The sequence below is a fragment of the Acinonyx jubatus genome, chromosome D3 (assembly GCF_027475565.1).
Source record: "Acinonyx jubatus isolate Ajub_Pintada_27869175 chromosome D3, VMU_Ajub_asm_v1.0, whole genome shotgun sequence".
NCBI classification, from domain to species: Eukaryota; Metazoa; Chordata; class Mammalia; order Carnivora; family Felidae; genus Acinonyx; species Acinonyx jubatus.
Window position 1 is genome coordinate 71,147,801 of NC_069392.1, and position 26,808 is coordinate 71,174,608.

Below are 26,808 nucleotides of genomic sequence, written 5' to 3' on the forward strand. Positions count from 1 at the left end.
ATGAAGAACCAGATGAAGAGGTGCCTAGGATGAGGCCCAGAAATGTCCCAGGTATAGAAGCTTCTGCCCTTCCATGGGGTTAAAGTATGCCACCCTCCCATTATGTGGATGCATTCACCAACCCAGAAGCTCATCAAATCTCATTCAAGAGTTTTTAGAGAGTTTTAATCTCCAGAACTTACTCCACTTCCTAGCAGTCAGTGGATAGTGTAGAAAGTTCCAGAATTCCAGTCACTTGGACTTTCTGGTGATCAGCCTTATCTTGAGGCTATCCAGAAGCCCCACCCTAATTCACCTCATTAGCATAAACTCAGGTGTGATAAAAAGGGGTTCCTTACGAATAACACTCCTATCACTCAGGAAATTCAAGATTTAGAAGCTCTGTGTCAGGATCTGGAGACAAAGATCAAATCTATTTCTTATTAAACCACAAGTGCAATGGTTTTTAGTATATTCACAGATTATATGCACCCATCTCTACAGTCAATTTTATTTATTCATTTATTCATTCATTTATTCATTTTATTATTTATGTATTTAAATTTACATTCAAGTTGGTTAGCATATAGTGCAATAATGATTTCAGGAGCAGAATCCAGTGATTCATCCCAACAAGGGTCCTCCTTAATGCCCCTTGCCCATTTAGCCCATACCCCCACCCACAACCCCTCTAGCAACCCTCAGTTTGTTCTCTATATTTGAGAGTCTCTTAAGTTTTGTCTCCCTCCCTCTTTTTATATTATTTTTGCTTCCTTTCCCTTATGTTCATCTGTTTTATATCTTAAATTCCACATATGAGTGAAGTCATATATATTTGTCTTTCTCTTACTGACTAATTTCACCTAGCATAATGCCCTTTAGTTTCTATCCACGTTGTTGCAAATGGCAAGTTTCATTCTTTTTGATTGCTGAGTAATACCCCATTGTGTGTGTGTGTGTGTGTGTGTGTGTGTGTGTGTGTATTCCACATCCTCTTTATCCATTCATCTGTCAATGGACATTTGGGCTCTTTCCATACTTTGGCTATTGTTGATAGCGCTGTTATAAACATTGGAGTGCATGTGACCCTTCAAAATAGCACACCTGTGTCCTTTGGATAAATACCTAGTAGTGCAGTTGCTGGGTCATAGGGTAGCTCTATTTTTAATTTTTTGAGGAAGCTCCATACTGTTTTCCAAAATGGCTGCACCACTTTGCATTCCCACCAGCAGTGCAAAGGGTTCCTCTTTCTCCACAACCTTGCCAACATCTGTCATGTCCAGAGTTGTTAATGTTAGCCATTCTGACAGGTATGAGATGGTATCTCATTGTGGTTTTGATTTGTATTTCTCAAATGATGAATGATGTTGAGCATTTTTTCATGTGTCGGTTGGCCATCTGGATGCCTTATTTGGAAAAGTGTCTAATCATGTCTTTTGCCCATTTCTTCACTGGATTATTTGTTTTTTGGGTGTTGAGTTTGTAAGTTCTTCATAGAGTTTGGATACTAATGCTTTATCTGATATGTCATTTGCAAATATCTTCTCCCATTCCATTGTTGCCTTTTAGATTTGCTGTTTCCTTTGCTGTACAGAAGATTTTTATCTTGATGAGGTCCCAATAGTTCATTTTTGCTTTTGTTTCCCTTGCCTCCAGAAAAGTGTTGAGTAAGAAGTAGCTACAGCCAAGGTCAAAGAGGTTTTTTCCTACTTTCTCCTCTAGGATTTTGATGGCTTCCTGTTTTACCTTCAGGTCTTTCATCCATCTTGAGTTTATTTTTCTGTATGGTATAAGAAAGTTGTCCAGGTTCATTTTTCTCCATGTTGCTGTCCAGTTTTCCCAACAGCATTTGCTGAAGACACTGTCTTTATTTCATTGGATATTCTTTCCTGCTTTGTCAAAGATTAGTTGGCCATACATTTGTGGGTCCATTTCTGGGTTCTCTTTTCTGTTCCATTGATCTATGTGTCTGTTCTTGTGCCAATACCATACTGTCTTGATGATTACAGCTTTGTAATACACCTTAAAGTCTGGAATTGTGATGCCTCCAGCTTTGGTTTACTTTTTCAGGATTGCTTTGGCTATTCAGGGTCTTTTCTGGTTCCACACAAATTTTAAGATTGTTCGTTCTAGCTCTGTGAAGAATGCTGGTGTTATTTTCACAGGGAATGCACTGAATAGGTAGATTGCTTTGAGTAGTATCAACATTTGAACAGTATTTGCTTTTCCAATCCAGGAGCATGGAATCTTTTTCCATTGTTCTGTGTGTGTCTTCTTCAATTTCTTTCATAAGCTTTCTATAGTTTTCAGTGTATAGATTTTTCACCTCTTTGGTTAGATTTATTCCTAGGTATTTTATGCTTTTTGGTGCAATTGTAAATGTGATCGATTTCTTGATTTCTCTTTCTGCTGCTTCATTATTGGTGTATAGAAATGCAACCAATTCCTGTGCATTGATTTTATATCCTGTGACTTTGCTGAATTCATGGATGAATTCTAGCAGTTTTTTGGTGGAATCTTTTGGAATACCATGGCATCTGCAAGAGTGATAGTTTGACTTCCTCCTTACCTATTTGGATGCCTTTTATTTCTTTGTGTTCCACAGTAAGTTTTAGAATATTTTTGTCACCTTTAAAAGAAACCCCATAATCCCTCCCTACATACCCCCATCCACCCCAGCCTTAAGCAACCACTAATCTAGTTTCTGTCTCTATAGAACTGCCTTTCTGGGCATTTCATAAAAATGGAATCATATAATATGTGGTCTTTTGTAAATAGTTTCTTTCATTTAGTGTAATGTTTTCAAATTTCATCTATATTTTAACATCTATCAGTACTCTATTTCTTTTTATGGGTAAGTAATAAAAACTACATTATATTTACCCATTCATCCACTAAGTGACATTGGGTTGTTTTCACCAATTGGCTATTATGAATAATGTCACTATAAACATGTGACTAAAAGTTTTTGCATGAACATGTTTTAGTTTTTCTAAGGTATATACCTCAGAGTGGATTTGCTGAGTCATATGACCAATCTATGTTTAAACATTTGAAGAACTTCCAGACTACATTCCAAAGTAGCTATATCATTTTATACCCACCTTTTTCCCAGATATTTGCATAGCTTACTGTCTCATTGCCTTTGTACCTTTGCTCAGATCTCCTTAAAGAGACTTTCCCTGATGGCCCTAATTCACACCTTCCTGCTACCATCAGTTCCTTTGTCCTGTCTTCTATGTTTTCATAGTCCTTGTCACCACTTGACACATTATATATTTAAAAATTAGCTTATTTTCTGTCTTCCATCTTAGAATATCATCGTGATAAGAGCAGGAATGTTTTCTGGTTTTGCATTTCTTTTCAGTACTACAACCCAAATCCCCTAAGACCATGTGACCCTCTAATGACTCAACTGTAAAAGTAGATTGACTTCGTCTGCCTTTACTTTTTCACTTAGTAGAGTGTAGAAGTAGGCTTTAGAATAACAATGTACAAAAAAGCACTTTTTTAGTAGGCAGGACACGTCACTCATTACATGTGGACTCGAAAAGAAATAATTGAGAAATCAAATATGTCCTTAAGGAAATTGAAGAATTAAACTATGACATGAATTTTACATAGTTCAGCTTTAGGGTCATGATTTAAGGTTTGGCTTTAGGTTGGAATCCTCAAAGGCCAATGGGAAATGAACTAAAGAAGTCTGTAGTGGATTCATTCAAACAAATGTGTGATGAAACACTTTACCCAATGAGGATTGCTAAGCATTGAAATGCAATCATAGTAAAATGATGGAATGTACTTTAAAATAACATCATAGATGGGGCGCCTGGGTGGCTCAGTCAGCTAAGCATCTGACTTCGGCTCAGGTCATGATCTCACAGTTCATGAGTTCAAGCCCCATATTGGGCTGTGTGCTGACAATTCAGAGCCTGGAGCCTGTTACAGATTCTGTGTCTCCCTCTGTCTCTGCCCTTCCCCTACTCATGATTGCTCTCAAAAATAAACAGACATTAAAAAATTTTTTTAAATAACATCATAGAGTATTGGCAAGGACTTCAGACTAGAATTTGTCATGGCTCCACTACTAACTGGCTGTGTAACTTTGAGTAAAATATTAAAATAGTTTTCAGCAAGTCTTTTCCTGTCAAATGAGAGTGTTAGTTTAGACAATCCCTGTGGTTTCTTAATATCTTTCTCTGAAAACACTGGAAAATAACCTCAGCTAATAGGGATAATATTGAAAGCAATCCTCTATAGTTAAGGAAGTGGTTGATGGGGAATTAATGACTTCTAATTTTAAAACAACACATATAACCAATCAGTTCAATTGAGATAGACTTATTAAGTTTATTGCCATTGGTAATAGCAGTAAGAGAGTGGGTGATGTGATATTTCATGGAGGGGTAATTTAGGTTTTCCGCTTAACTCTTCACTGCTCATTGCCTGTGTAGACATAGACCATGCAAAACTGGCTGTACTTAATCAATTGGGTTTAGAACAATTCAGTCTGATGTGCCGCTAACAGGTCCATCAGTTAAATGTCAATTAATATAGTTGCCTCAAGATTAATTCTGTAATCAGCCTATCTTGGCTCAAATAGAGAATCTGAATAAAGCCTGCATATAACAAGGTGTGAATATTTAGAAGCAAACAGCTTCCAATTTGGAATTTCAGGGCCTGTTTTATAAAAGGTTTACTGTTCAAATACAGAAAAAGAAACGCTTCCCTAAGGAATTCAGATGACAAATGAAGTGCTCTTCACCCTGAGCAACATTCCATTTTTGCAAACTGATATTGTCAGATATACGCTGCCTCACCGTAGACCAAAAATTCAACTAATTTCGAGCAAGACGGGTCTCTCCTCCTCCTCATAAATGATCACTCAGCCACTACCTTCCTTGTGCCAAGAATATGTCTTTCCCAAAAGTAGCTCCTCCCACCCCCCATTAATAAACATTTCTTGTGACACACCAAAATCAGTGGGTCTCACTGGGACCCTGATGGGTCTATTGATACAGGTGGGTCACAAATGCATACCTTTCACTGTCCACCTGGAGCGGTGGGCACCCCAGCCCTGAGTAATTTGGGATGCTGTTTAATTCAGTGCGCCATGCTGCTCATTGGCCCTTGGCAGTTTTTATCTCCCATCACTCCCGCAAAGCTAAGTTTCTCTTTGTTTTGTTTCATTTTCCACTAAGAGAATTCTCAGTTATAGTTACAACAACAAAGCAACTCACATATTTGTGTCACCTCCTACATTTCCATTTCTCACCATCAAAACAAATGAATATTCTAATCTGTTTTAAAATGGCACATTTTACAGATAATTGCCTTCATAAAAGCTGGCCTGGGCGTATAGCATTAACACGGAAAGTGTAAGATTCTATTGCCTCAAACACCAAAACCAGAGATATTCTCTGAGGATTTGCTAATAGGTTGAGTTTTGGAAGAAAACTGATTACTGCACTGGCTTATCCTCAATATATTTAAAGAGATATTTCAATAAAATATCCTTGAACTCCTTAATCCAACATTTGGTACATGTGTGCATTTAAGTCTTGAAGTTGTTAGGACTGTACTACAACCTCAGAAAGAATAAGGACTTTAAGTTATTGTTGTTTCTTACCCTCTTGACCCTCTAGCAAAGAATTTAGGATCTTAAATCGTACTGCTGACTGCTCAGAAAACCTTCGGAGTTATTAGATTAATAGCAAGGCTACAATGTAACATAATGAAAGAGTGAATGATTTTTCCTTGGTCTTATGGAGGCTGATTTTGATATTGAAGACAAGGATTGAATCTTCAACTGCTGAAGCTACCAGTATTAATTCATTATTAAAATTATCACCATCATCATCGCCATTTATTCATTGCTTACGAAGATAAAGGTAAGCACTATTCTAAGTGCTTTTATATGCATACTATTGTTTGTTTGCAAAACATAGTATCTATGAGCACAACATCCTTTTGCAGTGTGACTTTGCCACTCTTCCCATCAAAAGCAGAGTTATTTTCTCCTCTTCATGAATCTAGTCTGATGTTGTATTGTTTTAGACAATGGAATGTGAGAAAAGTGACTTTCTGTGATTCCTGAGCCTCAGTTGCATGAGTCTTACAACTTTTGTAGCTACCATTATTCAGTGCTGCTACCCTGAGACCACCACGTATAAAGCCAGAGTGGGATACCTAGGTGGCTCAGTCAGTTAAGCGTCCAACTTCAGCTCAGGTCATGATGTCACGGTTCGTGAGTTCAAGCCCCACATCAGGGTCTGTGCTGACAGCTCAGAGCCTGGAGCCTGCTTCAGATTCTGTGTCTCCCTCTCTCTCTGCCCCTCTCCTGCTCATGTATGCTCTCTCTCTCGCTCTCTCTCTCTCTTTCTCAAAAATAAATAAACGTTAAAAAATTAAAAAAGAAAGAAAGAAAGAAGGAAAGAAAGAAAGAAAGAAAGCAAGCCAGCCAGCCAGCCAGCCAAGGCTAGTTTCTTGGCAAAAAAAAAAATACCAAGTGAAGGATGGGAGACAGAGACAGTGACAGAGACAGAGAGAGAGAGACAGAGAGAGAGTGACAGACTGAAAAAGAAAGAGAAAAATAGGTAACAACCATCTGACATAAAAATGAGGCCATCTTGGACCATATCGCCCCCAGTTGAGCCACTAGATGTCAGCAGATATCATAAGCAGAAAAATGATTTTTGTTTTAGGCTCCTAAATTTTGGGGTGGTTTGCACACAGTCACAGGTGACTGAAATATATCCATCTTGATTTAATCCTCAATGAAACATTGTGTTCTTTCCGGTATATCTACCACACTAGTTATATCAGTATCAGTCTGCCAAATATTTATTAAGTACTTGAATGTCCCGCATTATACAATGTACTTATTTGGTCAAACAAAACATAAGATACTAACCTCAAGAAAATAAATGGGAGGGATCATTAACTGGTATGAAGCAAAGTTATAATCAACAGTGGTGATTGCTTTTCTGGCTTGAGTGGGTGGGAAGGAGGGAATGGATCTAGAGCTCATTCTCTCTTGCTCAGAGATGAGCTCAAGCTCATCCAACTTGCCCAGAGATATAGATCAGGAAATGTGGGCTGGAGGAGAGGCTTAGATCATCTAAATTCTCATAACACTGTTACCATTTTGGGTGTCCAAAGCACATTCTGCTTTCCTGGGTCTTCCAAGGACTCTGGTCACTTGAAAAGACAGTTGTCTGCTTGGAGAAGTTTAAAAAGTAAGCTGAGCAATCCTGAGGCCAACGTGTGTGTGCCTCCTGCTGGATAATCACTGGCCGGCCTGGCTGCAGTCCTTACTGATCAGCAATGACAATGACAATGACAATGACAACATAGGCCACCGACACAGCTGATATAACAGTGTTCACTCAAGTAAAGACTGGTTCACCCAAATGCAGACAAGATGAGCTCCAGGATCAGACTAAGCTCTCATAAGGGACATACAACTAGTTCAGGTATTGCTCCAGATACTTTCTAAGATTAACTTTAAAGCTCAAAGAATTTGACACTTCTGTTCTGCCTGTCTCCTGTGACAGACTTTCCCTAAGGCAGTGGATGATTAATGTCTGTCCGGACAGAGGAGAGAAATGCAACGGAGCACAGAGAGAACATAACATTCAAAGCCTTGTCCTCTCACATGGCATACGGTTCACTGCTGTGTGAAGGGGGCTGCGAGCTCAAGAAGAATTCAGAGAAACTGGACATCGTCACTACTGGTCAAAGGAGTCAGGGAAAGCTTTGTGGAGGAGGCAGGACACCAACCAGTCAATTGGGAGTAATTTAAATTACCAAAACTAGAATCAGCATGATCAGGATTTTCATAAAGCCCATATTATCCATATCTGTTCAGATGTGGACATTTCCTGAGTTCACTCTGAGACATATACCAGGTTGTGGTTATCCCTCAACAAAGTAATATTTATAATCCTAATACTGTGCATTTTTATGCTACTCTACATTTGATGGAGTAGTTTTCATAGAGTATCTCATTTGACATAATAGTATTAACTATGTGATTATTATGAGAGGCAGTTTTATCATTCATGCATGCTGTCACCAGCCAGATATAGTATTTGATTCTTTTTTGAACTACAAAGTGGTTTGCTTTGTTTGATTTTGTTTTCTACTTTCATATCCGTACATTCTAAGTACCAAGTCTGAGTTGTACAGGAATAGCATTAGGAATTTCCTTCCTGAGAGTCTCTTAAATCCCTTATTTTTAGTCTCCTCACACTTGAAACATAGTGTTTTTTCCTTATGGGCATCAATGTACCTAAACACATGGATGTGCCATTTAAAAATATTCTTGATCTTTCCTCCCCCCATTCACCACTGCTGACTCACTTGGACAATAGGACATCTTACAATAGCCCTATGCCCCGCCCCCTTCAGGTTTCTTGATGCTTGTTTCTTATTATTTGGCTCATCTTCAAAGCATAGTTTTATTTTTTGTCGTTCCTCTTCTAGATTTTGCAACCAAATTCACCCAGTACTCTAATTCTAAGATATTTCTTTACCTCATAGAACTTATTAAACTGGAATCCTTCCATCAAGGCTGCATAATTTTATTTTTCTTTTAATTAAATAATGTGACATTCCCCTTGGGATGTAGGTAAACTTAAAAGAGTATCACTCTCACTCTGACAGCAAGAAAAATATGGATAATCTGCAAAATCTTAACTTTTCTTGAACCCACCAGGCAGGTAAAGTCACCCCTGAATTCTAAGTTAGGCAGGTACCTCCATAGACAGAAAACTGGGAGACAGGCACTGACTCGCAGCACAGAAGGAAAATGGGGCTTCCCTCCAGGAGAGTGAGAAGCTTTAGCTGATGGCTAAAGACTGAATGTGAGATTATAGAATATCTGGAAGCTGCAAACCTACTGGCAGGACCAGCACCAGTGATCTCAAGAAAGATCAGGAGCAAGAGAAAGCCTCCACTGTAGTGCAGGCCTGGGTCTGGGGAGTGGCTGTCTCTAGAAAATGCACAAAGCCCCGTCTGGATCCTTTTCCATTAGGATACAAAAGCCTTAAGTTGATGGAGGAAGGACGTCAAAGCTTTTTGCTGCCAGGACCAAGTGAAGACCCACAGTGGCTGTGGGAAGGGAAAACGGAAAATTTCTTTACCCCGGAGAAAGACGGAGAAGGACAAGATCACTGAAAAAGTCCCATGCCAGATACCAGCGACATAGGGTCTGCTGAACACTGAGGCTAGGCTGGGACAATGGAAACCAATCCCCCTTCCCTACCAGGCCACAAGTACTGAGTCACCACCAGCAGCAGTCTGTTGCTAAGAGAGGATCATGAGCCTGGAAGAAAAAAAAAAAAAAACAAAAAACTCTCCAAGGGGCAGATATAAAGAGAAGGCCTAAAGATGAGGATGAAACAGACTCAGAAAAAATTCCCAGCAAATGAGTCCCCAGCCTAAGCATAAGATAATGATAAGGAAGGACAAAATAATGGCAGAGAAGTCTGAAGGCAACCAGAGTCAGAATAAAATTCAAGCTCAGCTCAGAATTTAGTAACCTGGGAACTTTAAATCGACCAGAATAAATAAATACACACACACACACATAATATTTTTTTATATATTTCATATATTTTATATATTTATATATTTTTATATATATTTATATTTATAAACATATATATGCTTAATTATAAGTTTCCCAAGCATATTGCACATACTATGTGCTCAAAAAATAATTCTGTATCAATAGAATGCAAACTGAAAATGACTCTATAGAATCTTTTTTTCCATGCTACATATTCAAACATATTATGCACTAAGAATAAATGGTTATCGTCCACTAACTTTATATCAAAGTATGTTCTCAAGTTTCCACTACATTCAATTATTTAAGAAAAATGTTTACGTGCCATGTCAACCATGGTGCCGACAGTCAAAGGGTGGAGTCTCCAAAGAATAATATTAGCCACCAGTTACTGAGGCTAGACATGTTCAAGGCACTGTGCAAAGGCTCTACAAATGTGATCTCAGCTAATCCTTCACCACCTCCTCATGGTTGTTATCTTGCCCATTTTACAAATAAGACAATATAAGATCAGAGAAATTAATCTTGCTTGGTCACACTTAGCCAGGGGAATCAGGGTTTTAAATACAGGTCTGTTTCTAAAGCCTGTGTTTCTAACTGGTCCCTAAGCTACCGTCAGTTTCCCCACAGGCATCGGGTCGTAATGTAGTTGAGCCCCACAGGCATTGGGTTGTAATGTAGTTGAGGAGGTAATGTACGTATACATAGGAGACCATTACAACGCGAGGCAGTCAAGAAAAGTAAAGGTAAAGGTAAAATACTTGGGGGCCTGGAAGAATTGCTTAGTGGGTAAGGCTGCCTGAGCTCAGAAACCACTCCAACATTTGGATGGCCTTGGGCAAGGTATTTAATCCCCTTAAGCCTCCATTTTCCTATCAATTAAATGGGAAAAAGTAACAGGTACTATCTCATAAACTCTAACACAAGATCCTTAAAGATGTTTTAAGGATTAACCAAAATCCTACCAGAAGAAGCTCCTGGAACATAGTAAACACTATAAATGTTAGCTATCATTTGATAACTAATTAACAGCTTTGCAACACACTAGATTGAGAGTTCCTTAAGGGCAGAGAAAGGCCTGTCTGACTTGTTCAGTTTTATCACTAGTCTAGCACAGAGTAAGCTCTCAGTAAACACTATCTAAAAAAGATTCCAGGTAGCAGAGAGGAGGGGGTTGGTAGATTGTTAAATTCAGGAAAGGAGAACATTCCATAGAAGATAGAATGAGGGGCACCTGGGTGACTCAGTCAGTTGAGCATCCAACTCTCGGTTTCAGCTCAAGTAATGATCTCACAGCTTCATGGGTTCGAGGCCCTCATCAGGCTCTGCACTGGCAGTGTAGAGCCCGCTTGGGATTCTCTCTCTCTCTGTCTCTCTCTTTCTCTCTCTCCCTCCCTCCCTCCTTCTCTTTCTGCCCCTCCCTGACTTGCACTGTTTCTCTCTCAAAATAAATAAATAAACTTAAAAAAAAAAAAAGATGGAATAAGAGCCAGCTCTTAAATGATTTAGTGATTTTAAATAAATGGAGAGAAAAGAGAAATACATTTCAGGTAAGTGGGATAGCATTTGGAAGGCTAAAAGATGAGAACCGAAAATTTATATTTGAGAGACAAATGAGGAGACCAACCTGGCTAAAGTAGAGAATTCATGTAGGAAGGCAATAAGAGGAAAAAGCTATTAAATGAGACCAGACTTGGAATATAGGCAAGATCTTGGATACCAGGCAAAACAAACAATTCTCTTCCTTCTTTCAGCCTCTGCATCCCAGAAAGGGCTTATCTTTGCTCCCTCTTCATTCCCCTGGGGATAAGGCTCCAGTCATTATATTTTGACACATATAAACTCCCCAGTGCTACTAGAACTAAGAAACATGAATAGTCTTATAACACAGGTTCAAGTGCCCAGGCTAAAAGGCTTTGCTAAGGTCTTGCTCATGAGATCACCACAGACTCACTATAGAGTAGAGCATTAGAGCAATCTGTCTGCCTCCCTCAGAAAGATGCAGGGTTTAGGCAGCTCTGCAGGCATTCAAATAAATCTCCCTCCTGTGACATTAAAAATGAATGAGAGGTTGGTGCCAAGACTCTTAATGGTTCCATTATATGGTATTACTACTAATAATACTCAACTTTGTCTCAAAATGCACAAGGAATGGGCTGCTGTTAAGCTTTCGGCATCTGGAGATCAGTTTGGGCATGGAAATTTGAATGATTTGAACAAATCCTCCCTGAGATTATTAGGAAACTCAGAATACAATCCATGACAAAGTTATCAATTAGGCATGGGGATTGGAAACTGTACCTCACATTTGGCTAGGTTTCCCTTGAAAACCAAGAGCATGGAACACAGGAAATTCTCATCATCATGACTGCCTTTTTCACAGCATAATGTCCTCTATTCTATGGCTTGCTGCTTGGAATGGAATTATTGTTTTTCTTCAAACACAATTCTCCAGTAGAATCACTTGTACCATCTTTCCCCTTCTCAATAGTAATTGTTTCCTCTCAGCCTATTTTTGCATGCCTTCTTACTGTTACCTTACATCTTTCAGGAATATTTTATAATTCTGCCACTTATCATATGCTTTGTCTCTCTGAGCAATTAATTTCCTTGCTGACATTGCAGAGGTACAGTATTGCCCACATTTGCCACTCACTTAGGCTGAGTTCCTACATCAAGGTAGGGAGAGAACTGGGACTAAACATAGCCCAGTGCTACTGGGCTCCTGGCCTAGACTCCTGGCTCTTTTCTTTCTACTGTAAGACCTTACCTTTTATGTAATAATTTAATAAATTACTCTCTCTCCTCCAAATGCACATTTTTTCAAAAGAACCTAAGTAAAAGGGAAATGTATAACCCTCAAGAAATGAATCACTAAAGGTTGTACTAGGAGACATTCTGGACACTTAAATCATTCTCTGTAAGAGGTAGTCTTCCTAACTGTCCTTCCCTGGTCCTGTCTACCCATAAAGAATTTCCAAGAACATAAACTGTGTAGATTTTTCTACACTACAGTTTTCTCAGAGAGGCTTAAGATTCTTAAAGAAATATTTACTCATTCAACAACAGTTTGATCATCTATTAATTCCAATCATTCTGATTGCTAGGGGTACAAAAATAAAGACAACTTTGACTATAAAGAGTTCTCAGTTTAGTCTAGAAGGCAGATAGTTGAATGATCATTGGACTACATGACAAATGTTATAGTTGAAGGAAGTCTTGAACGCCAATTTGTAGGAAAAGAATCTATCAACCTCTAGGATGGTTAGGGAAATTTTCAAGGTTGACATGGCACCAAAATAGTCTTAAAGGATGAGTTAGGAGTTGGCCAAATGGAAAGAGGGGAAAAGGGAATTGCAATTTGGAACATAAGCAAAGTCATGGAAATATATGCCATCATAATGTATCCAGGGAACTACAAATGGCTTGATATGGTTATAGGATCAATTATGAAAGAAAAATATAGATAGAAGAGTCTAAGAAAGTGGACAAAGAGAAGTCTTGAATGCTAATCTAAGAACTTGAATTTACCCAGCTGTGAACTACTTTCTATTTTCCAGATCCCAATTTAATTAACGCTATTTTTATAAAGAGTGAAAGTTCAGAATTCTAAGAGACACTGAAATCAGATATAAAACTGCCTACTGCCATTTCCATTTGCTGTCTAAAAACATCTGAAATTTAATGTCACCAAACAGAACAACCGCTTACCCTACCCAATCCATCCCTCTCCAGAAAGCTCTTCCCATCTCAATAAATGGCACCACCATCCATCCAGTTGTTTAATCCCAAACCTTAAGTGTCAATCTTGATTCCTCCCTTTCCCTTATTTTCCACTTCCAACGCATCAGCAAGTCCTGACAGCACTACCTCCAACAATTATTCAGGATCCAATGATTTCACATCAGTTTCATGTGCATCTCTCAATTCAAGTCTGAGTCTCCCAACTAGAATACAAAAACCTCCTAGCTGTTCTCTTTGCCATGCCTCTTTCCCTCTAACGCTTACTCTCCACAAAGCGGCCACAATGATCTTTTTCTTTCAGATTTATTGAGATGTAATTGACATATAACATTGTGTAAGTTTAAGTTGTACAATGTGTTGAATTGATTCATTTCCACATCACAATATGCCTAACACCATGTGTTAGCTAACACCTCCATCACGTCACATAATTATCATTTCCTTTTTATGATATGGACATTTAAGAGCTACTCTCTAAACAACTTTCAAATATATAATACATTATCATTAACTGCAATCACAATGCTTTGCATTAAATACACAAAACTGATTCCTCTTCTAACTACAATGAAGTAACCAAAAAAGAAAGAAAACAATCCTATTCATAATAGTATCAAAAACAATAAAAGAGGAATAAACTTAATCAAGGAGGTGAAAGAGCTACACACTGGAAACTACAACTATTTGATGAAAGAAGTTGAATAAGACACACAAGCATACAAAAATGGAAAGATATCCCATTCTCATGGATTGTAAGACTTAATATTGTTAAAATGTCCTTACTAACCCAAAGCCATCTACAGATCCAATGCAATCCTACCAAAATTCCAATTGTATTTGAAATAGAAAAATAGAAATAGAAATAGAAAAAACAATCAAACAATCCTAAAATTTGTACGGAACCACAAAAGATGCTGAAGAGTCAAGGCAATCCTGAGAAAGCAAAACAAAGCTGGAGGTATCATAGCTCCTGATTTCAAACTACACTACAAAGCTATAGTAATCAAAACAGTATGATGTTGACATAAAAACAGATACATAGACCAATAGAAGAGAATCAAGAGCCCAAAAATACCCTCACATAACAATCAACTAATATTTAACAAGGGGGACAAGAATACACCATGGGGAAGAAATGGTCTCTTCAATAAATGATGGTGGAAAAACTGGACAGTGACGTGCAAAATAATGAAACTGTGCCTATCTTACACCGTACAAATAATCAAGACAAAATGTATTAAGTATTTGAATATAAGACCTGAAACCATAAAACTGCTAGAAGGAAACACAGGAGATAAGCCCCTTAACATTAGTCTCGGCAGCAATTTTTTTGGATATGACACCAAAGTCAAGTCAACAAAAGCAAAAATAAACAAGTAGGACTACATCAAATTCAAAAACTTCTATACAGCAAAGGAAACCATCAACAAAATGAAATGATAGCCAATGGAATGAGAGAACATACTTACAAATCATGTATCTGATAAGGGGTTAATATTCAAAATATATAAAGAATTTGAACAACTCAATAGCAAAAAGACAATCATTAAAACATGGGCAGAGGAATTGAATATACATTTTTCCAAACAAGGTACACAAATGGACAACAGTTACACGAAAACGTGATCAACATCACTAATTATCAGTAAAATGATGTTAGAATGGCTATAATAAATAAGACAAGAAATGAAAAGTACTGGCAAAGGTGTGGAGAAAGGAAAACTTTTTGTACTGTTGGTGGGAATGTAAGTTGGTACACATACTACGGAAAACAGTTACTTAAAAAATTAAAAACAGAATTAGCATATGATCCCCCTTTCCCATTTCTAGGTATAGAGCCAAAGGAAATGAAAACAGAATATCAAAGAGATATCTGCAGTCTCATGGTTAGCCAAAAATGGAAATAGCTAAATGCTAAATTTCCATCAGTGGGTGAATGGATAAACAAGATGCGATGTGATATATATATATAATATAATATACACATAATATCATATGATAATATCATATATATATGATATTATTTGGTCATGAAAAAGAAGGAAATCTTGCCATTTGTCATAACATGGATGGACCTTGAGGGCTAAGTGAAATAAGTCAAAGAAAGACAAACACTATATGATATCACTTATAAGTGGAATCTGAAAAAGCCAATACCATAGAAATAAAGAATAGAATGATGGTTACCAGGAACTGGGGAGTGGGAAAACTGAGAAGATGTTGGTCAAAGGGCACACTGATCTCTTAAATGTATACCAGATAATGCCATTTTGATGCTTAAAACTAGCCCTTGGCCTCTATAAGATTATTTATTTGGAATCTTGATACCTTGGGGTCTTGAACATGGAGTTGATCATCATGGGGTTTTATTCTTTCAGCTACTTGGCTCCTGGTAGGCTTATTATCATGGAGAAAAATAATAACCCTTGAAAAATATTCATTAGACAATCTGGATACTCTCTAGACATGTTAATATTAAACCGTCTGATGATTCCTTCTATTATGAGATGTTAACCTCTGAAACAAGAAGGAAAGGGGTTGAGACAGAAATGGATAATGTTACCATGAATTAGTACATCACATTATCTCCTAAAAACCTCCACTTCTGAAAACGTAATTTAAGCAGAATATATGAGTAATTGGAGGAACATAGTTTTAATGTAGAAATTTAGGAGGACTGCTGACAAAAGGTGTGTGTGTGTGTGTGCATGCGTGTGTATGGTTACGCATTGGGTTAAATCATTCTTTCTTTCACCCTCCATCCCCATTTCTCTCTCTCTTTCTGTCTCTCTCCCCTTTTTCTTCCTACACACACACACACACACACACACACACACACACACACACACACACACACGGATATGTTTTCAGATATACCTGTCTTGAAATAACCTAAAGATGGCTTTCAAAGGGATATTCATTGTGAAGCTAACATTGTTTTTCTTTCCAAAATGATTTGTCTTTCTGCTGCTGGTGACTCATTTGATTTCATCACTGGGGAAATTAATTTAATGGCTGTTCACAATTCTGCATGACATTGTCTTTGTGTCCTATGGTTCTAGAAAGCACTTTGGCAGCACACTCAGTGGATTGATCTTACTTACATTTTGAGTAGCACATTCCACTACCGTTTGATGATTATGATAACAAAACCAAGAAGGATTATTTAACACTGCCTCATAGTACTTCCCTATTTATCCCTGAAGGATACAGCCTTACAAATAGTCAACAAACCCAAATACTGCAATGAGATTTAGAAAGCATGAAAATAGCTTCATATGCAGCACACATGTGTTGTATCTTTTTGAACCTTACATAGATTATACTTGAGCATCATCACCCATATAATTTCCTATTTCAGGGTTGGATATTTTATGCCCCAACTTCTCTGTGAGAATGTGCTATATTTTTAAAGGTCAAATGCAAAATAGCTCACATTGATAGCTGCCCTTACAAGCTCAGAATTGTATTTCCTGTAATGGGTAGGAATATAGAGAGTCTTTCCATATAAGTGCTTTGAAAGACCTAATTTTTCATTTACAGTAATTTTCTAATCTACCTATCACAGATAATAATAACTAAGAATTAAGGAGTTTTAGCATGTAGAGAGAGCTTTGTCCCATAACCTATTCACTTCTCTCAATAAACTCCTCTTAGACGATAAAGCTGAGCTTTAAATCCACATTTTTTTATTCTAAGCCCTATGCTCCTTACACTGGAGTTTGTTTACATAAAAGGGTGTAAATTAAGGTCAATGTTTTTAACTTAGTAAAGTGGATGGTATGAAAGCAAAAGATAGGAGACTAAATACCAGAATATTCTACTCAAAACTGAAATACTCAGGGTATGAAACCTTAATCTGTAGAAACTTTAAAAGCCTATCATTTGAAGCAACAAAGTTTTCCATATTCTAGAATGGAGATTTCTTTGAGACTTACTGTTAAGTTTGCTCTAAGCCAGCTCTCTGGAAGTATGGGCTATCTATCCAACCAAGTGTTCTTCGGGAAAACACTATCGGCACCATTAATCTGAGTGAAGATGTTTTAGAGCCACTATGTGATACATGAGACAGCATAAGTGATGTATTTAGAAATGGGAGGGGGGGTTGAGAAGAGGGTAGATTGAAAGGGAATTGTCTTTCTTTGAAAATGAGAAATTAATAGGAAAAATCTTCTTTTCTCATGTAAATATGGATGACACTATATTTTAACTGATGCTAGATCTTGTGGCAATAGCTTTCTTACTAGGTCTTGAGAATTATTTGCAAGAGATGGAGTACAAAGCAGAAAAGCATAATTTACTGATGCCTCCAAACAAACCACACAAAAAGCATAATTAACATTTTCATAGCAATTTAGAGCTTACAAAGAAGGTTTCCTTTTTTAACAAAATATTGTTTCATTGAATAATATAAATGAGGAACGATATCCACTTCTGTGCACTGAAATCTACGAGTTCTGAGAGAGATTCAGTGAGAGGTGGATGTGGTTCTGCAGGCCAGAGCTTCTGATTCTGGATCCTTCTTGCCTGCCACTGAACACAGTGATTGCCCCCATCGATTTAAACAAACCGGAAAAGGGAAATACTTTTCGGCCCTCAACTTTTGAAGGTCCCCAGTGTGTCCTGGCATTTCTACATCTTACCAATTTGTTCAATGACCTTTTTGATAGGCTGTGTTGTTTCCTAAAGCAATATTTATTTGGTGTTGGTCAAATACATGTTGAGGAGCAGAAAGGAGGAGACACAGTGGTTCTATTTTTTTCAGAAACTTCCCCCTCTTTCTCCAGCCTATTAGGGAGAGGCCTGAACATGCAGCTCTGGGAAAGATTGCTTTGTCTCTCAGTTTCCAAAAGTACCAGAAAAAGGTGTAAAAATGGGGGGGGGAGGGATTAAAGTCCTGGGTTTGAGTAAATTTAAGCAAAGCATACATATTTCAGCTCTTCATTTGTACATCTTTTAGAGAATGGCTTCATTAAATGTAATAGTATGTGTGAGAGTACATTATACTCTGCAGTGTTTACAGTGGCCACTACGACCACAGCCACGGCCACCCTGCCCAAGATCCCTCACTATATACTATAAAAGTAGCTAACAAGTGTCATCTTGCCCACCAGCTCCACTCAATCAGGAGTGGCTTGCTGGGGCTCTGTGTGGAGAAAGTTTCTGAGACTACACCCAGGCACTGAGGGAAAATACAGTAATAGCTCTTATGTGAAGACATTATGAATGGAGAATGATCACATAGGTGTCAGACATTGGCCATCTCAGGCATAGATATACCAGTTAAAATATTAATAAGGACTCAAAGATCTATCATAGCTCGCAACAATTACATCATCTGTGGCCACTCTGTAGCCCAGAATATAACCACAAGTTTAAAAAATAAAATTTTGCTGAACTAGAATAAACAACCTGGAAAAAATTCTCAATGAGCTTTCTCTCACAATCCAATCTTCTACCAACAACTTTTCCTTAAATTTTAAAGCTAACATTTTCATATAATTCAAGTTGGAAGGAAATGAAGGGATCATTTTTGCTTTGGTAGCTTCTCACCATCCTTAATCTTGTATCCCCCAAATTAAATGCTAATAAAGCTTGTTCAAATTACTTCTTTAAAAAACTCCCCAGGCTATGGGGGAGCCTGGGTGGCTCAGTCAGTTAAGTGTCTGACTTCAGCTCAGGTCATGATCTCACGGTTTGTGAGTTGGAGCCCCGTGTCGGGCTCTGTGCTGATAGCTCAGAGCCTGGAGCCTGCTTTGGATTCTGTGTCTCCCTCTCTCTCTGCCCCTCCCCCACTCATGCTCTGTCTCTGTCTCTCTTAAAAATAAATAAACATTAAAAATTTTTTTCTTTAAATCCCCAGTCTAAAGGAATCAAAATAGCATTAGACGTGCTTATACTTCCTAGCCCTCTTCTCTCAGGATATAGCTAGGGCTGCCAACGACATGATCAGAAAGAAGGAAGATGGGTACAATACCATCTTCTTCGAATACCAATTCTTCGAATTCACCACCCTTATTAACAACACATTAAATGGGGGAAAATAGGAGAGCAACACAAGAATACCAGCTTTACCCCAGAGTTATGATCTGCCTCTGCAGGAAGGTAATTCAAGAGATTAATTCACTACTGAGATGAAAAACTTCATGATTTTTTTTCTCCCTCTTTTGCTCCCTTACTATCCTTTGCGGTCCAAAAGACCTTTTCTAAGGTTTATGTACAGTTGTCAGATTTTAAGCTGTACTCTTATAGTTGGAAATTAAATTGCAAAACAACCTTCCCCCCGTCACCCCTGCAAATGCTTGAAATTTGTTCTTACAAAATGATATCCTTTTAAATATAATTTCATCCAATGTGACTTGTTGCAAGTAATTTCTCTAGTGAGAAAAGCCACATATCAGTTCCTTTCCTTGCCTTTGGAAATGTCTTTGCTAACAGAGATGCTCAAAATGACCTTGATGTCAAGTAGTACCTGCTGGCTGATGAAAATTACCTTTGACCTGGATCTCAGGCAGAGGGAGATGCAATGAGCTTGAATTTATTTCAAAGGTACCAATACACATTCCAGAGACTTGAGCAAAAGTGTATGTGGGAGATCTAAAGGAGCTACTAAATTTAGCCCAAGTTCAAATATATATTCATCTTATACTATCATGCTCTGGCTTTTTTTTTTTAAATATAAACCAAAGTTTAATTCCGTGCAAATTAAACATAAATATTTTTGATGATGAAAATTTCTCAGCCAAACACATTTTGAAGTATGAAGTCAAGTAGAAATAGGTATCTTCACAAATGTTGACATGATTGGGCTATTTATTTTTAATCCCCAGATCCCCAGATTGAGAATATTTCTACCTTGCTGACCACAGCTATGGATTGAATCAAACTTTTTATACAAATGTATAAAAGTTGCAAATAATATTCTTCAAGGAATTAACAATGGAAGTGGTGAGATGAGTCTAATACACATGAAATGATTAGGGAATAATATGAGTCAGTATAATTAAGTATACTCAGAAGACAACTTTATAGGGAATGAGAAAAATGAAAGACAAACTATCAAAGTCTTCATGGGGGTGAAAGAAATACTACATATAGAAAGATTATTAAGATTTGAATTAGTAGATGGGGCGCCTGGGTGGCTCAGTCTGTTAGGCATCCAACTGCAGCTCAGGTCATGATCTTGCAGTTTGTGAGTTCGAGCCCCGCGTCGGGCTCCATGCTGACGGCTGGGACCCTGGAGCCTGCTTCAGATTCTGTGTCTCCCTCTCTCTCTGCCCCTCCCCTGCTCATGCTCTGTCTCTCACTCTCTCAAAAATAAATAAACATTAAAAAAATTTAAAAAAAAAAAAGATTTGAATCTGAAGGGCAAGGAAAAAGGGAGATGAGAGACCGTTTGCTGAGGTTACTGCCCAAAACTATAATCTTTTTAAGTTGTATTTTATTGATTCTAAGACAATAAAGGCCTTAAATTCCTAAGATCTTATTTTACATTTGAGTGTCTCAGAAACTAGGATGCAAATTCCAATCAATGCCATGTCTTAGTCTAATTGACATTGATTTTCTATCAAGATGGTACCATAATGGTCCTTAGTGGTTTGTCCTTGGGTTGATGATATCTGATATCCAAAGATACAGAAAACCTATAAACATCTTATAACCTAAATAACAGAAGCAGTAAAGATTGGATGATCTTTTGAATAATACTGTAAGGCTGCATGATCCTGGTTTGTGATTTACCTTTCTTTGATTCCATTACATTCAAACCTGATTCCAGCACCTACCAGGAACAAAAATGTGCTAGTTATCAGCTCATTGCCTCTCAGTCCCAAATCCGCCCTTCCTTGTCTACTGTGATACTGAAACATTTCTCCCCTGCCGGCTGGCACAATGCTAATCTTTGTCAATAGAGGACATGTGAGGGAGCTGGGAAGAGGAAGGTTTTTTCCTCCTGGTTCTGGTATGTTAATTTTTCCTACTCCTGCTGCACTGGGCTGGTAGTCAGGATGCCCAGTGAAACTCACCCCTAATGAGTGAGTCCTGCAGGTGACTGCCTACAGAAGAACAATTTACAGGCCCCCCAGCTGGCTCTCTGAAGGTGAGGTCTATGATGTATCCTGCTGGTTTCATACTGTGTCTTCCTGGTGACAGAATCCTGGTGATCGTTTCCCAGGAAATTGAATGCCATCCCCCTCCCCTGGGAGGCTTCCTGGTGAATACCATTGACACCCCCGCAGAGAGATTCCTTCTTTGGGATTCAAATGGATCCCATACACCAATTAGCTTTCTCATTTAAGGCCCAGCAGTGAGAACAAAGTTAAAGGTGTGTGTTTGGATTGGGGTTGGGGGATAAGGAGTAGAATGAATTGACTGGAAAAGCAAGAAGTCAATGAACAGATATATGTGCATGATTGTCAAGGTGTTTCTAATTATCTCAAACCACCTAGAAAGCCCTTCTTGCCTAACTTCTTTGCTCAGAAATGAACCTCATTATCAGAGTAGTCATTGTCTTTTAATCCTGATCCTAGACAGAAGCCATCCTGATGCATTTAGATACAACATAAAAGATCCTTCCACCACTAGCAACTTTTTTCATCCAGGAAACATCCAAATGTTTCAAAAAAAACAGATATTTAACATTGGAGAAATAAAACAGTTGTTTGACAGTTGATTTAATGTTTCTTTTTTTTCATCCAGATGTTTTAGTATCTCATACATACTTTCTAATTATTTCGGAGCAATATTTCTTTGCACAGCTTGGCATTTTGAAGGTTGTATTGTTTTAACATTGAAAAGTACAATAAATATGAGAGTAAGAAATGAAATGATTTTTGTTTCTAACTGAAAAATATATTGAGCAAATTCATGGCTCTAAAGAGAAAGAAAGGATTAGCACGGGTAAATTACTATCATTTTCCTTTATATTTAGACTTTAACTTTCCCTTATATTTGCGGATTAGATTGTAAGATATTTGAACTTCTGAAGGACATTATAAGGCATTATAAAGTACTATATTACTTTCATAAAATAGTCCCTTCCTTATCTATCACTTTAAAAATAGTATACAAATTAAGGGGCGCCTGGGTGGCTCAGTCGGTTGAGCGTCCGACTTCGGCTCAGGTCACGATCTCGCGGTCCGTGAGTTCGAGCCCCGTGCCAGGCTCTGGGCTGATGGCTCAGAGCCTGGAGCCTGCTTCCGATTCTGTGTCTCCCTCTCTCTCTGCCCCTCCCCCATTCATGCTCTGTCTCTCTCTGTCTCAAAAATAAATAAATGTTAAAAAAAAATTAAAAAAAAATAGTATACAAATTAAGACTAAAATTTCTTGAAATTCTAAACCTCTCCCTGAACATGAAAACTCTTTAATCTTAAAAATAAAATTCTATTCAGCATGGTTCCAAGAGCTGCGGCCAGTTGTGGCCATGGGATCTCCACCTGCGTGCAAGAACAACTTGAAGAGACTCTGACAACACAGGTCAGCATGATACCTACAGCTGTCACTCCCCTGTCTTAGAACAACTCAGGACGTGGGCTGGATGCCGCCTACCTGAGTCCAGGCGGTTCCATAAACTTCCATGTAGATGGGTGTATTGAATCAACTTTTTGGATTAGAGAAAAATAAATAAATAAAATAAAGTTCTATTTTACTTACATTATCCTCCTTCAAATAGATAGTTGGCTTACTCATGAATGACCTTGTTTCTATCTGATCCATTTTTTTTCATTTCCTGAATTAATTTTTTTGTAAATGGAATGGGTGTCAGGATATCATCTCTGGGCCTTCCGTATCCTTATTCTCTTTTCTTTCCCTGTATTTCTTAAAGTCAAAGATAAAGAACTCAAAAAAAGGCATTTGTGAGTTTGAGGAAAAGACCTGTTTACATTGAACAAGAAGAAGGTTTCCTTCAGATACTCTAAAAATAAACTCAGAATGGTTACTTTATCCATTCTTGAGGAGCCATTTTAAGTCCAGAGCCAAGGACAGGTGCAGAAGGCTCTTACTCTGGTTTTATCATGTTCAGTGTGTTTTGGATGAGCTAAAGCAGGGAAATATAGGCTAATCTTTCCCAGCTGGAGGTCATCGGTGAGATGAGTCAAAATCCAGAAATTCATTTTATACACGCACACACACCACTTTGTGCACATATTCACAAGATATTCACATTTGTAATTCCATTTAGAACTGTACTATATTGCCAATCTTGCCAACACTGTGATATAGACATTCCAATGCTCTAAAAAGGCATATGAGAACATCACATCTTTTTCCACTGCTTTCTCTAACAAGAATGATGCTGGTGATTCTCTGAACGTAAGAGAGGCAAAAGATACACCCTACCATCTGCTGCACTCGTTAATGAATGTGTTGCCATCACAGAACATAACAATGGGAAAGAACCTTGGAGAATGACTTTTCTTCCATGAAAACTGGAAAATTAAAGGTAAATGGGAGTGGATGATTTTCCCAAGGTCTCCCCAGGAAGTTAGTGGCAGAGCATGAAACAGAATGTCTCTACTCAATGGCTCTTTTGTAGCACAAAGTACAATGGCTAACTAGCTTTTAGTTGTAACTAAAAACGTGCTCTATCTTCCTTAAGTAATGTTAGTATCATCCAAGGATTTTTTCCTACCTTACTAAGATCATTCTCAAAAAATATTATTTTGTCAAACTATTCAGATTTATTTAGACTTAGATTTCCTTATCACCAATAAGGAAACAATGAGGTGTGCTAATAAGTGTCAGTTGATGAGGAAAAATGAAATGTGATCAATGACTTCTGATGATAAAAATATATATACGAGCAAGTTTGAGATTATACATGCAGAGTTTCTGGAAAGTCCCTGGACATCACCTCTGAACCGGCTTGTCTACTGAAGTAGAAATCCCACTATTAATGGCTCCTTTGAGATATTTAGTTCATACCAAAATCAAAATACTTTCTTATGGGCAGAGAGATTCACAGGAATCAGGAGGGTCATGAGGCAGCACTATGTGTTACAACTCTGTACTCTTGAGCAATTGAGAAAGGATATATACTATCTGTACACAAAAATAGCTAAAATGAGGCAGCAGAATGGGATCATGTCCTAAGTATATTGCACTTACATATGACTTTTTTTTAACATTTTTTTTATCTTTATTTATTTTTGAGAGAGACAGAGACAGAATGTGAGTGGGTTGGGGCAGAGAGAGAGGGAGACACAGAATCCGAAGCAGGCTCCAGGCTCTGAGCTGTCAGCACAGAGCCCGATGCGAGGCTTGAACCCACAAGCTGTGAGATCGTGACCTGAGCCGAAGTCGGACGCTCAACTGACTGAGCCACCCAGGCGCCCCACATATGACTTTAAAGAAGCCCCCCTTTTCCCCCCAACACACACACATTCGCGCGTGCGCGTGCACACACACACGGAACTCCAATGTCTCACTTAATATTCACAATAACAAATAAGTCTTTTCACATGTATTAATGTTAAAAAGACTGAACAATATAACAAGTTGAATATACCCATGAAGCAAGTAGGAATACTTCAGAATTCTCCATTGATACCCAATTCACTACCAGGGACTTAATAATTTCAAAACACATTTGTTGGCATACCCAAACTTCCGTTGCAGACTCTTCTTTAGTTCATCTCTTCAGTCTAGGTCAGGGTATGTCAAATGTTAGTACACATAAGAATTACTTGCTATAAACTTGAAAATGCATTACAAATATAAAACTATGTATACCATACCTTACAGAAAAAATTAGTATTTTCAAGGGCAATTTTGACCATATGCAATTTTTGCCTTACACCTTAGACTTTGAAATCTCTGCTGCAGGTAAAATGCATCTCCATCAGCTGTGCAGGTGAAGCAAGAGCTGGAAATGTGGAAGCATGACACAGATGCCTTACCATCCAGGTGGAGGTGTTCGCATTTTGTCTATAATTTGGGGGAATCGTGAAGATTGTTGAGCAAGTGAGTGATGTGGCAAAATGTGTTTTAAGAAAATTAACCTGGTGACTTTGAAAGAGATGTGCTGGAAAGGTGAAGTTGGGGGGGTAGGCTGGAAGAAGGGTTACCAGTGTGCAGATCATTTCAATGGTGTGGGTGTGAGACACAGAAGCCCTAAATGCAGATAGATGGTCGTAGAAACGTAAAGGAAGAAAGAAGCATTGCAAAGGAAGATCCTGATATCTGACTGGACATGAATGGAAATACCACTAATGTAGCATAGTTATTAAAAGCAAAGACTTTCCCATTTTACAGATCAGGATCAAATTCCAGTTCCCACCACCATCTAGCTGTCTGATCACAAACATTTACTGAAACTCCCTGTAATGATTCCCCTTATGTATCAACTTCACTGGGCCATGGGGTGTCCAAACAACTGGGTTGCCTGTGAGAGCGTTCCTGGAGAAGATGAATACTTGATATTTATCTGTAGACTCAGAAAAGACACTGTTGTCCTTAATGTAGGTGAGCCTCTTCCAATCAATTAAAAGCCTAAATAGAATAAAACAGCCAGGGAAGAGTGTACTCCTCCTGCCTGACTGCCTTGAGCTGGAAGATTGGTTTTTTTCTAGCCTTCAGATTTGAACAGAACCTGCAAGTTTTCACACGAGAACTACACATCGGCTCTCCTGGATCTCCAGCTTGCCAAGTGCAGATCTCAGGACTTCTCAGCCTCCATAATCACATGAGCCAATTCCTTATAGTAAATATATTACATGAGTATATAATATACCAGTATTTGATTGGTTCTGTTTCTCTAGAGAACCTTAGCTAATACACTCGCTAAGCTTCATTTTCTTTATATGTACAATGATCTCAATAAATTTACCCACAGTGCTAATATGAAGATTAAAGTGAAGTAAGGTAGGCATGTGTGGCATTTAAAAAAAAACAACATTAATTGAAAAATTAAGCTTGTTTAAGTGATGTAGAATTACTTTAATATGTTGGTTCCTTTTTTTTCCTTTTTTTTTTTTTTTGAGAGAGAGAGTACGCATGTGGAGGGGAAGGGCAGAGGGAAAGGGAGAGAGAGAATCTTAAGCACACTCCAAGCCCAGCACAGAGTCCGACTGATGCAGGGCTTGATCTCATGACCTTGAGATCATGACCTGAGCTGAAATCAAGAGTCAGACGCTTAACAAACTGAGCCATCCAATTAGATGCCCCTACTATATAGGTCTCTTATGTAGTAAACAACTCCTAAGAGTATGTAGGGTCTAGGGAGAGAAGAGAGATCCAGATGTGTGACAAGCATTTCTATGAACCCTTCAATGTGCCCTGAACTGTGCTTCAGGTTAATAAGGTCTTCAAAATAACTGCAGAAGGATAGGAGGAAATAGCTTGTGATTATGTAGTTGCACTACAAAACTAATCAGAAGTGGATCCTGAAGCTGCTAGAAGGATGTACCACAACCTGAGAGTGGCCTCAGTTCAATAGAGTAGCTGAGGTGTCCCACCCACCTTCGGGTCCCTTCTCATGGATGGACTTGATATCGAAACACAAACTCAATTCC

The 26,808-nt window shown here is 38.2% G+C and overlaps 1 non-coding gene across 1 annotated transcript; it reads left to right on the forward strand.

The window, feature by feature from the left end:
- Positions 1-22,683: 22,683 nt before the first annotated feature.
- On the forward strand, positions 22,684-22,814 carry LOC113602404 (small nucleolar RNA SNORA44). The gene has a single exon (XR_003423825.1). It is a non-coding gene; the product is annotated as a small nucleolar RNA SNORA44 (small nucleolar RNA).
- The last annotated feature ends 3,994 nt before the right edge of the window (positions 22,815-26,808 follow it).